This window comes from Barbus barbus (genome assembly GCF_936440315.1).
Source record: "Barbus barbus genome assembly, chromosome: 44".
In the NCBI taxonomy this organism is placed as follows: Eukaryota; Metazoa; Chordata; class Actinopteri; order Cypriniformes; family Cyprinidae; genus Barbus; species Barbus barbus.
This window is the reverse complement of record NC_136722.1, coordinates 25,296,167-25,310,000: the sequence shown is the minus strand read 5'-3', so window position 1 is coordinate 25,310,000 and position 13,834 is coordinate 25,296,167. Positions and strand designations below refer to the sequence as shown.

The 13,834-nt window shown below is 34.6% G+C and overlaps 1 protein-coding gene across 1 annotated transcript in view; it reads left to right on the top strand.

Moving 5' to 3' along the window:
- The window catches only part of acvr2ba (activin A receptor type 2Ba), a 42,464-nt gene that overhangs the window by 1,202 nt on the left and 27,428 nt on the right, over nucleotides 1-13,834 (top strand). The window lies entirely within an intron of this gene.

Below are 13,834 nucleotides of genomic sequence, written 5' to 3'. Positions count from 1 at the left end.
TTGTGATATTATATATCCCTCATAATGCATTCAAAAACTGTAAACTATATTCTCAGGATCTGTTTGGACCCGAAGAATCATCTTTTTTTTTTTTTTTTAAACTTAAAACATATTATATCTGATTATGAACTTAACATTCATGAGTCAATGTGAAAAAAATGTCAAAGTTATGAATGCTATCATGTAATTATTGCATTTACCCCTTTTTTATTAATAAAAATAGGAATTGTTTGAAATTTTAAATTACACTGGTATCACATCAAAAATGTGTGACGCAAAATATATATTTTATTCAATATTGATGATAATTTTTATTTTAATGTTATTGTGTGATATTTATAAGAACATATATGACATTATTAACAGCATTGGAATGAATGGAATTGAATTAAAACTCATGATTGCTCAAAAACAGTCCAAAGTTATGAAACCAAGATATTTATTTCTATCAAAATAGTAAAACAAAACATAAATATTACTCTGAAAAGTTTTCAAACAAAATACATGCATAATCTTTTATTTTCAGATGAAAAACGTATACAATATTTCTTTCATGCTGCAGTGGTTCATCAATAGACATATATTCATATTCAACAAAATCCAGTCACAAAAGTGTGTGAGATATGGGGGAAAGGTTGAATATATTTTACGAACGTGTGTTTTTTGGGTCAAAACAGACCCAAATATGTAATGAGGGATATATATCTTTATGTTTAGAGGTTTTCTGAGGAATGTGTGGCGTCTCTGTTTTGTGAATATAATGAGTCTTTGAGTTCCCATCAAGCCTCCTTCGGTTAACCAGGTTCATATGAAGGACAACAGCTGGTCAGGGTGGGTTTTCCTCCTAAACCTCAAGGACTTTGCTTTAGGCTTCATAGCATTTGTTTGCAACAGTGACAGACCCAAGAAGTTGTTGGAAAATTGGTTTGAAAGCAGCTTTGGAGACGTGCGTTGAAGCCGTCAGATGGTGTTTTCGGGTCAGTAGAGTTGGTCTTCAAGCGTGTTTAATGTTTTGGGTGAAAGTTGGTGTTTTCTGAAGGTTGAGTGTTTTGGATATATAATATATAAAGTACATTTGTGAAGTTAGAATACATCATTGTAGTATTTATTGTTCAGAATATGCTGTAGAGATTTTATTCTATTTTAATTAAATTAATAAAAAGCATTGTGTGTGGATAGGATGATTTTTATTATCCTATTATAATAAAGAAAATAAGCCTTTTGTTTTTTCATTATAGTCATGGGAATTTTGGGAAACCTTTGTCGTGAAAATGTCACAATGGAAAAAAAATCCAAATATCCCTTCGTTTTCTTTATGCTAAATATAATTTCTCAATTCGTCCTTCTGGTTCCAAGCTAAAATGTCTTGATCCTTTTTTTTGCATTACAATCATGAGAATTTGGGGAAAATAGTTTAATTGTCTTAAAAACAGCATCGCACTGCAAACAGTCCTTCAGTTTCTTGATTTCTCCGTCTGAGTTGAAGGTGAAATGTGTTTGTGTCGTTGACGGCGGGGTTGTTGAATGCTTTAGCGCTGCCGTGAGGGCTCGTAAAGCCTGATGTTTTTGGCTGTGGTGTGTGTGTTGTGTAATAGTCTTCTCCTAGAGCATTCCAAGATTCCCAGCGGAGCGGACGCTGCCGTAAAAAGAAAAGCAGGGTGGTGTGGCGCTTAAACAGCCTTCTATTGGTGGAAACAAATTACCCTGATACTCCGTTTGCTGCTCATATCTGTTGTGTTTTGTGTGTTTGAACGGTGGGGTGTGAGTCTGCTTTCCCCGCACATCCCTGTGTGTGTGTGTGTGTGTGTGTGTGTGTGTGAGTGAGAGAGAGAGAGATCTGTGTGTTTCTGGCTGGGCGGGGGGAGGGAGGACTGGAATTCCTCTCTGGACTGAAATGGCCACTGTATAGGCTGGTAGTCCATCAGCGCTGTAGAGCGGATCACCCAGAGGGAAATATGGCTGTTTGCATGCTGCGATATGGATGCAAGCTGTGCTGCATGGATGGGGGGCTGGACGAGCGAGAGAGCAATACAGACAGAGAGAGAGAGATTGGGGGGGGGGGTCTGTGTGAAATGGGGAACGGGTCGCCTGAAGCAAGAACTGGGATTTAAAGCAACAGTACGTGTTTTTCTTGTGTGTTTACACTACAGTGTTGTATTTAGTGATGTGGTTAAACCTCCAGCTCATAGGGCACTATGAAATCAGTTTTATTTTTTCCCAAATTCGTCTTTTTTTTTTTTTTTTTCGTTTTCCTCTAGATTCTGTTTCTTCCTCCAGTTTTCTGGACCCTGTTTTAATGGTTAAATGAAATTTCAGTTATAAAACTGCATGTCTAATTAATTTAAATCATGAAACTTATACATTTTAACAACAATTCATTAAAAGCAAATTCCATTTTTTGTTTACATTTTTTCAGAGTCCATTTGAATGCTTTAAATTTAAATAATCAAAGTCTAATTAATTGAATTATTATAATAATGATAATGATATTATTAATTATTATTTTTATTTCTTTATAATTCTCTCCTGTGTATTTTCATGTGTCCTGGTAATTCATTCGTTGCTTGGCAGGCGTATAAACCGGTAAATAGATTTACATGTATTGTGAAAATTTGTACAAATATTTCTGAAAAAGAAACTTTGGGTTTAATTATCACATAGAAATTGGTAGTAAATTTCACAAATCATTATTAAATTACCAATAATAACAATTTTAGATTTTCTGTTGTGAAACTGTATTTTGAGAAGCGCCTAATAAATTTGACTTCAATTACACAGAAATGGCATGTTAATGTTAGTTAAAAAGATTGAAATAGTGTTTTCTTGTCAAATGTACTCTGTGTGTTATTCTGTCAGTGACCACCACAGTAATGTGTTCTGGAGATCTTCTTCCACTGACTCTCACACAGAGGTCGGGGGGATTGACTGACAGATGTTTGATGGTGATATACTCCATTAGGATGCCCTGTTCTCAGATCAGACCTGTGACTGGGGTTTGATGTTAAGAACTCATATTTTTAGGTTTGTAGAATCACTGAAATCACTGCAAGAACTTGCTGCATCATATTGCATTGAATTTTTAAAATTCCTCACAAATTCCATGCATAATTATTACTGTGTAGAATAAAATTAAATGATTGCATTTAAATAGAATGCATGCACTCTGAAATGTACTTTTGTTAAAGATCGTTCATCAGGCAGCGGCAGTAATTTTATTATTGACTGGTTAATCTATCATAACTACCAATGGGAAGTTTAAGATTTTCATTGGAATGCAACTTTTCCGATCAGGAGCGAGTCTAATGAAAAATCACATTGGAAGTTAGCAGTTGTAGAAAATGTTGTATGAGGTATAAAGACGGATTGTGTTCTGTTTAGGGCATATTTGAGCCTGTCACAACAGCCATACATGTTGAGAGCAGCACATTAGGAATGCATTGCACTGGCTTTATACGAATCTGTTTCACTGAACTGTATTTAAGTCTTGTATCAAATGGACTTCAGTGAGCATCGGTTTTACACAAAAAGCAATGTTTGCTTTGTGTTAGAATGTGAAATGTTATCCAAACACCGAGATGGGATGCTGGGATATGCTCAAAATGCCCATACTTTCGGCCCTGGATGAGGAGAATCGCTGAATTCATGAATGTGTATTTTCCTCTTGACTTTAAATCTGTTGCAGATACTCAACCCATGGTTTAGATCAGAGCTGATTTGATAAGTGAAGATCAATATGGTTGTGTTCAGACTGAATGTCTTTGGCTGTCTGGATTATTACCCATAATGCACAACAAAGGCATTTTGGGCCGTGATACAGGAGATCAAAACGAGCAATAACAAAGAGATTTATTTAAAAGCATCGTTCTCATGGCAGAAATTGTCGGATGGCAGTTTTGAGACATTTGTAGAAGGTCGTACTTGAATTTGAAAAAGATTTCAAGCAATGATGGATCGTCCTATAACAAGATTAAACAACAGAAAGGATTGATTGTGCCAGAGATCAAGAATAATCAAGAAATAGCTTTGTTCTGCTATTGTGTTGCTTAAATCTCTAGTATTCTGGGATTTTATTCTGTAGGACTTTATCGTCTTGTTCAAATTAAAAATTTAGTTTTGGCATTAATAGTAATGATGCTTGACTTGGCAAATACCAATAATGTGCCAGAGGTTTGGCAATAAATAAATAGCCTTTTTTTTAGGTATGTCAGCATTTTTGTGTGTGTTTAAACTGATATTTGCTTTTGGCGGATGCATTTCTTCGACAGCACTTGTGAACTTTGTTTTTCAAGGTCTGTAGTAAATGATCTATCTGCTTCGTTTTAAAAAAAAAAAAAATTTTTATTAAGGGATTAATTTTATTTTGAGTATAAAGAAAAGCCAGCTTGCTGTTTTTCAGACCTTTTTTATAGGCCTAGGTATTTATTTTAGGTGGTCATTTTATATATTTATATGCAACTTTAATAGAATGCCTGAAGTTCATAAGAAGGCAAATTTAAGACATTTGCAGGAGCTTGTACTTGAATTTGGAAATTATTTCAAGGAATGATGGATCATTTGGTTATTAGGCTTAAACAATTAAAGTGGTCAAATCAAGAAATGGCTTTATTTGATGTCAAAGTTTTATTTTTTTTATTATTGTTTGGCTGTGTTGTTTTAACTCTGGTATTTTATTGTATGTGTGATTTTTGCGAGTTACACATTAAGTTTAATACTGTCATGAGTTTGGCACTAGCAGTAGTAAACCACTGAGCAAACACCACTAACTACGTTGCCAGATATTTATAAGCAATGAGCTGCTTGTTAGGTACGTTTGTGTTGTTTGAACACATTGTGACGTTCTTTTTCCAAGGTGTTTTATTGATAATTTATCTGCTTCATGTTTTTCTTTTATTTAGGGACCACTGGCAATAAAGAAAATCCAGTTTGCCACATTTCATGTTTTTTTTTTTTTGTTAGTTTTATATTCATGTTGGGTGATTTTATATATTTATATGCAACTTCATGCAAAATGTGGATGCATGAAGTTCATAAATGGCAAATTTGCAAAAGCTTGTACTTGAATTCAGAAATGACTGATAACGATTGATCATCGTGTAACAACAGATTAAACAATTTAAATGATTGATTGTGCCAGAAATCAAGAATAATAACAACAACAACATTTGGTATTTCAAAGTTTTTGTTTGGTTGCATATTGTCCAGCGCAAGTTTTTTTAATGAGTTGCATTGAAATTTAATACTGAGAATTATGAGTATGGTTAAACCGGTTTAGCAGAATTGACAAACTCAACTAACTAACCTGAGTAATTGTGCCAGATATTTATAGCCTAATCAATAAATAGCTTTTTAAGTAAGTTTCTGAAGTATTTCTTCAGCAGCATAATCTAGATAATCTGTTTCGTGTTTTTCTTTTATTGTTAGACTCTTTGGAATAAAGCAAAGCCATCTTTCTGTAGTTCATATATTGTGTAGGTATATAAAGTTCATATGAATGTGAGCTTTAAAGATGATCAACCTTCATTTATGAGCTGGAGAGTTGGTGTTATTGAGTTCAGAATTAATTGAAATTAAGTTAAAGGCTTTTTTACTTACTGCTGATGACTGTGATGATGAATCTGCATGCTCGTATTCCTCTTCCTTGCATGTCGTTATTCTCTGAGGGCCGTTTTCAGGGTCTTGTGTTTCATTTGGATGATTAGAGTCCATTGAGAGTTGTATTTACACTTGTGTAATTGCAAATGAAATGCTCGCTTTGCAAGTCTCGGGTAATTTCCCAGGTTTGTTATTGTTGCCGATTCTATTATTTTCTTAAATGAGGCGACCGTGTTTGAAAAGAGCAAAGAGAGATTGCGGTTTCACTCTCTGTTCTCGCCGTGCCGTTTGTTTACCTGCGCAGATAACGCTTATCTGGGCAGAGCCGTGCGGTCGGGATGCTGTATGTAAACAGTGATATTCTGCAGGACTTATCTCTCACACAGGCCTCGTTGTGCAGCACATGCAGCGCTCGTGAACACGCTGAGGAGTCGGTTTAGCTCGGGCTTAGTTTAGCTCATATATTCCATGAAATTACTGGGTTGCATATGTTTACAGTGCAGCAGACCGTGTTATAGTAATAGAAATTACAGTTCCTGAAGTGCTGAGCTCAGACAGTTGAAACAATAAATCTGCATGCATTTTATGCAGTGATGGCTGGGTGCCAATGCATTGGTCAAATTAGCCAAAATATTGAATAAATAAACATGCAATACACCTTGAGCACGTGTGCAAATTTGTGCATTTGAACTCTGCAGCACTTTCTGATGAATTTCATGTAGATCTATGTATTCGTTAAAGATTTGTCACATGCTGAGAGAAGATCATTATAAGTTCAGACTTTAGAATACTTTAATGGCCTTGAATCACATTTCAGACCCACACATGCTTTTTTTTGCATTGATTTTTAAAGGTAAATATGCGTAATATTAAATGTTAAATGTACACTTTAAGAAAAACATCTGTGGAAAAATTTCTGCCAGGATGTTATCTGTTAAGTTTATGAATTTCCTTTAACCTTAAATCCCAACACAGTGCATAATTCAATATGCGAGTAAAACACCTGTGGAAAATGGATATGGAAAATTAATTTTTCTTTATTATTTTTTGGTCTGTTTGACTGGAGAGAGGGAATGCATATTTTAAATGCATGCACATAAATGCATATAATTTTTTTGATGGAAATTAATGCTTTTATTCTGCAAGGATGCATTAAATTGATCAAAAGTGACAGTAAAGACATTTATAATGTTTCAGAATATTTGTTTCAAAAGTTGTTCTTTTGAACTTTCTATTCATCTGTGAATCCTGAAAACAAATGTATGACGGTTTCCACAAAAATATTGTGCAGCACAACTCTTTTCAACATTGATAATAATCAGAAATGTTTGTTGAGCAGTAAATCAGTATATTATTATGATTCCTGAAGATCATGTGACACTGAAGACTGGAGTAATGATGCTGAAAATACAGCTGCGCATCACAGCGATTTACAAAAAATAAATGTAAATGTAAATTACATTTACAGATTTTCATATAAAAAACAGCTGTTTTAAATTGCAATATTTCAGTTTTTCCTGTATTTTTGTTTAAATACAAATAACCTTAGTGTGCAAAAGAGACTGCAAACTTATAAACCGTAATGTACCCGTTAAAAGGTAACTTATAAACCTCTAGCATAGTTAAATTGAATTATGACTGAAATCAGCTCTATTGCACAGTGATATATGGATTTGGCTCAGAAGTGAAGAAAATGAAAAGTGTAAATCAATAAACATTCAGTCAAAAAGTTTGAAGTCAATTCCAGTGTTTTATTTATTGCATTTTGTTTTGTTTTTTCATGGCGAGTGTTGGAGTTTGAAGGTAATTTCAGGTTTTATTCTGTCATTGAGATGATGGCTGAATGTCTGCATTGTTGTGACCGACCATGTTTGTTGCAGAAGTTTGTTTCTGGCCCCTAGAGAAAAGCCCAGAAATTGGGGGCACGTCCGGGATGGGCTCCATTCAGCAGACATTTGGCTCTCATGCTCTGTTCTGCTGAGAATCAGCGAACTCTTTGGGTTCGTTTTTTTGTGTCTGTCTGTGTATTTGTGTCCCTTTCTGTCTGTGTTTGTGTCGGCGGGGCCGGGGCCCGTCTGCTGGAACCGTCCCGGCCCTACAGTGGCCCCCCTTGGCTTTTGTGTCAGTCAGTCTGTGCTCAGATGTGCCGTTTGTTGAGATTTGGCCTCACGCTGAGGTTACGGGGTATTGACACCATCTCAGTCTGTTTCTTCTGATTCAAGAGATGTTTTAAGCTTGTGTTTTACTCTCATGGTAAAAGTGAGCGTTTACGTGTGTGTGTGTGGTCATTTATTTCTGGAGTGCTTGATAAAATGCTGATTTTTTTTCAAAGCAGCTTCATGGAAAGTAACAATTTTAATGTTGCAGACTTCATCAATTATGAAATGAAATTATTCAATCGATTCAGTCCAAATTTTGTTCTCATCTGATTGTGTCAGTGCAGTTAAATCAATAATGCTGAATATGAATTGTATTTTGAGTCTAAAAGGGTGCAGAAGGTTCCCAAAGCAATGCAAGTAGTAATAGTTATATCTGAAAACATTTAGCAAATTTTTTTTTTCATCACAGTTCCTCTGTTAGGGATAGTGTCATTTTAGTATTATTTATGTACTATTGCTTTGTTTATTAATATTTTGAATTGGCTTTAATTTTAATTTTTATATTTTAGTTTGTGTATTTGTCATGTGCTTTTTTTCAGTACTTTTTTAATTTCTAAATTTTTGCTTTAATTTTAGTTAATTCATTCGTTCATTATAAAAACCTAAAAAAGACAAAACAATGTAAGAAATTTATTAAAACTTAAAGAAAAATTATAACTTTTGCCTTCATAACTAACTAGAATAACTAAGTAAAAAAAACGGAAATGAGTAGAAATATTAAAATAACTGCAAACAAATTTAAATCATCATTGAAACGAGTTGTTTTTAAAACGAATCCCAAGCCGTTTCATGCTGATGTCAACATGAAACATTAGCATATTGCCCGCCCACTTGTTGGTCTGAATGAAAATGCAAATTCACTCTTTGCCACTAGGTGTCGCTTTTGAACCGGTTAAAATAACGCTTTCCCCGGTAACGCTGTACACAAAGCAGCACTGCGCTCACAAACACTGCTTTATCAGGCATAACAGGCGAGATGAAATAGAAATTAGACCAATCGGACCAATCACCGCAGATTAGTGTAATGCACAGGAGGGGTTTGGAAAAAATTAACAATTGAGCGAATCGTTTGGGAGTCATTGAGCAAATACGGTAAAAATAAATGCATATTGTAAGACAATGAAAGTGTCTTTTGACCTTGCATGCATATCAACCTGTTGTTGGGGACTCCCAAAACCAAAATATGAACCTTTCATTACCCATAATAGGGACACTTTAAGATAGCGTGTGTGTGTTTGGACCTCTGCGATCACTCAAAGCTGTTGGCGTTTCCACCTGAGAGAGTGCAGATCCGTGAGCAGACGTCTCCTCCTCCGTGTGAGGAGTCATTATCAGGGCTCCGGCTCCGGGGTTTTTGAGATGGAGATGGGGCAGATGCTTCCTCGGCGCTCCAGATGGAGGAATGTGTGGATAATCCTGACTCCCAGGCTCCTCTCATGACCTCTCCGTCTCCATCTTGACGTCCAGCTGTCGCCAGACATCAGCGGCCCTCAGCTGTTCACTTCTGCCTTGAGCGGCCATGAAAGAGAGGGTAAAAATATCTCACGCTGGAAGAGCATGCTGAGCGCATACTAATATCTAGAAATGGGCAATGGCATTTTTATGTTTCTAAACATTTTGTAAAATATTTTTTTAAACTCTTTTTTTGCTTTTCATTTTTAAAAGTACAGCACTTTAAACATCATTTAGACACCATTTTTGTTTAAAAAAAGTCTATGAATTAAAAATGCGTTTTTGTTTTGTTTTTTTTTACTAACAATTTATAATTAGGTTGTACATTTGTTTTTGTTTCATTAACAATTTAAAAAAAGGTTCTAAATGTTTGTTTTGAAACATGTTTTTAAAACATTTCTTGTTTGAGGAACAATTTACAAATAATTTTTGTTAAACATTTAAAAAAAAAATTTTTAGTAACAATAAGATTTGTACAAGATTTTTTTTTTTTAAAGATTGCTTTGATTTTAGTAACCATGTACAAGTTAAACATTTTAAAAACATTTTTAAATACATTTACGTTTTTTTGTTTTTAGTAACATTATAACAAGGTTGTAAACCTTATTTCATGTTAACTATTGCATTGACTAACATTGATTAATACCTTAAGCATTCATTGATCTTGGTTAATGTTAATTTTAGTTAATGTTGCATTTTTAACATTAAAATTTGTGTATGTATAACAAGAAACAATTGCTTATTTATAGATCAACATTAACCAAAATGGATGGATTTTAATGGTTAATTTTTAGCTGCACAAGTTTGTTAGTTCTATCACTATTTTTTCCCTTATAGTTGACTTTAATACAGTCATCCATTCAAGTCAAATGCGTTGTTTGTGTCTCTTTGGTTGGAGGTCCAATCCCGAAGCGTCGCTCAAGTCAACAGAATAATTAGTCTGGACTGAGTTTGCAGTCATTGTTGCAGTGACTCTGTGTGAGAAAAGGCTGAGCCGGTGTGCGACGTGGATCTCGGGGTGAAGGAGGCCATGCTTTTGTCATGGAAAACCCAGCGGTGACCACCTGCTGCGAGGAGCCCGTCAATGACGCCCACCAGTGCGTGGGAAAGTCTTTCTCCAAACCTCCAGAGACGAGCTGCCATTTATTTATTTTAGCGTGACAAAATTCGATATTTTGCCTGAACTTGATGTCATTGTTAGTCAGAGGTTTGGATGCTGGTGAAAAAGGGCACAGATTGCCACAGAAGAATGAGTAAAAGTCAGGCTTAATGTGTGTTTCGACTTGACTTGCATCATAACAAAAAGTTTAATTAATGTTCCTTATTATGAATGATTCATTGGTGTGCATTATTCTGAAAAAAAAAAAAAAATTAAATGCATATATTTTTAAAATATATACTGTGTGTGTGTGTGTATTTATAATAAAGCAGAACACACACATATATTATGCAAACAAAAACTTTTATTTTGGATGCGATTAATTGTTTGACCACTAAGAAATACAAGTTTGAGGCACAGAAGTGATTGCTGGTGGGAGTGTGTTTTGCTGGTTGGTATAGCAGTTAATCTGGCTTTTATCCTGCTCAAGTTCTCCATCGGCTGATGTTTGGATTCATGTACATCACTCTATATGCTCTCTAGAACGCCTGACCTACTTACAAACTCCTTCACAAATCTCCCGTCTGGGAAGAAATCAGCGCTGTCTTAAAATTCAGATCATGTTTGTGTTTAAAAGGAAGAAAGCTATGTTTCGTTCTCTTCCTCGAAATCAAACGCCAGAGCCGCTTTTCCTCGTGAGCTTTCTCCGGGTTTGTTTTTATTGCGGTCTGGCCTGATTATGATGATCATTGTTCCATGCAGTTGAGTTGCGGTTTGTGTTTCTCGCCAGCGGCTATAAATAGATTCAGAGCATCACCAAAAGAGAAACCCGTTTTGGTGTCCAAATGGATGCCTGCCAGATGTTTTTGGAGTCAAAAGCGTTTAAAGTTGGTTTTCTGAAGGGGGTTTTGGCTTGTGTTGTCATCCATCATAACCTTCTCGAGCGTCACATCGTTCAGACTCGTTGATGTTCAGCATCTGTTGTTCTTCTCACCAAACTTTTAAAGAAATAAGAAACGGAATTTTACATTCATGGCAGATTCTTTTATTCAAAGCGACTTACAAAAGAGAAACAAAACAAATCGTCAAATATTCAACAACAATATTAGACAACTAGATTAGGAGAATGTCCTCTTGGGAAAAAAACACATCAGACCGCTGTTATTGGGGAAAATAATGAGGAATTCAGCAATTCTATTTCCACTTAATGATTCCAGCTCCTTAACGATTTCATTAATGGCTCTTTTAGTAATTTTGAAGAGTTTCTTTTGCTGTGGTGCTGTAGATTCAGTAGGAAACACTGTCAGAGTATTTTAGTACAATTTAGTGTTGTTAACCACCCATATGTGATATTAATATTATCATGCTCCAGAATTTGTTTTAATATAACAGGGCTCTACAGTGCATTTGCGTCTGAAAACTACTGCGTGTAATTCAATGATTCAATTACCCATTCATAAAGACAGTCTACTTCATTCCTGAACGAATCAGCGTTCGAACGAATCAATTAAATGAATGATTCAGTGACATACCGCCACCTACTGGTGGTTTTAGTTTCATTTTTAAAGTATATTTTCTATTATTAAAATCATTTAATTTCTACATTCAAAATTGTATATTTAAAACATTAACCTCAACATGAATTTAATTGCACTTATGCAACCTCTGAGCCTCATTAAACATCTGTAAATACGCCTATAAGCCACTTGTGTTCTTCTGTACCACCTCTGTAGTACACATTTATTCCTTAACCTGTTAACCTTCGCCCCCATTAGTGAAAATAACCTACCTAAATTAAAATGGTAACAGTTTGTGACAAAGTGTGCTTACACAAACAAATTAGGTATCTTTGGAAAGAAGAGACTCTGGGCTTTACTATCTATCATCCAGAGTTGATAATGCTCAAAAAGATAAAAAGTTATAGGCACTGACGTGCCTTGAAAAATATTTTTCCACACTGAATGTTTTTTTTATTTCATATACAAATACATGAAATAAGTCCTGGAGCAATCCAGAAAAGTAATGGATCGAAAGCCATGTGTCTCATAAGTTCATATTTCAAATTTGAAGAAGATACCATGAAAAATGAGATTCCTGCAATATTTTTTCTGAAACTATTTATAGTGCCCCCCTCCCCCCTGTTTGAGGAAAAATAACCACCAAATGGATTGCAGAATTATACAAGCTATTTTAGTCATTATACATGTTCCTGCATAGTTTTTCAATTATAAAATAATAGACAGATTTATTTGAGCACTAAAAAATACAAAAATAATTGAGTAATAAAAAAGGAAAAAAAATAGAAAGAATTGCTTTGTATATAGTATGTATACTGAAGTATTCTTCGTTATTCGTTATTACAATGATAAATATCACTGCCAGACGTGAAGTGATATTGCCAGACATGGTCATAGAGTCAGTAAACACACGCTGATGTGCTTCCATTCAGATTATAATCAAACAGATGGGCCATATAATCAATAATAGCTGATCAATGAATCACAATGATAGCCGTCATAGAGTCGCTAATAAACACGCTGATGTGCGTCCATACAGATTATAATCATGCAGACACGGCCACATTCCCCACACAATACACACACACACATATAAAAAATGTAGAAGAAAAAAAAACAGTTTTTTATGGATAAAGCAGATCGCTAAGTTACGCCCCGCTCAGATGACAGAAGCGTCACTGCCAGCAGGAGGGAGCGCCAAATTCAAATAATCTATATTCCGCTTTTCTGAGACTTTTTTTTCCGTAGACGGTCTCATTATGTTTGTAAAACCGTATGCTGCAACACAGTGTTGTTTTTTTACCACCAAGACGCTGTTTTTGAGCGTAATTTATTCCATAACGGACGCGAACAATAACTCTCCCAAAGAAATGAAACGTAAACAAAGGAATATTCATCCTTATTACAACGTTACTGTTTCGCTGGACTAAAAGTGCTCGCTGGGATGTTGTTCTGTGGACCCTTACCTCTGTAAGTTTACAGACTTTTTTTTTACATTTTGTTTCAAACTTTGTTTATAAACCTTTTTTAAATGTTTGTTTTTTGTAGCAACAATTGACATAACTTTAAACTTTTTTTTTTAGTAATAATTTGCAGCACATTTAAACATTTTTGTTTATTTTTTTTAAAACATGTTTCTTAGCAACAATTTAAAACATGGTAGTATATTTTTTTACACATCTTTTTCCTAAACACATTATTTTGTTATATATATAACGTTTTTTTGAAGCTTGTTTTTGTTTAGTTTTTTAGTGACAATTCACAGCAAAGTTATAACTACAAGTTATTAAAGTTGTAAAACACATTTTAAAAATATTTTATTTTAAACAAATTTTTATTTTTCTAAACGTTTAAGTAACAATTTACGACAAGGTTGTTAATTTTTAAAACCCATTTTTATGTTTTTAATCATTTTTAAAACCCATTTAAATTGTCCCCTACAAAATCAAACCAGTTTCTTCATAAGAACCGAATCTCAGTTTCCAGTTCTTGCAAAGATGCTAAACTCAGGCTTA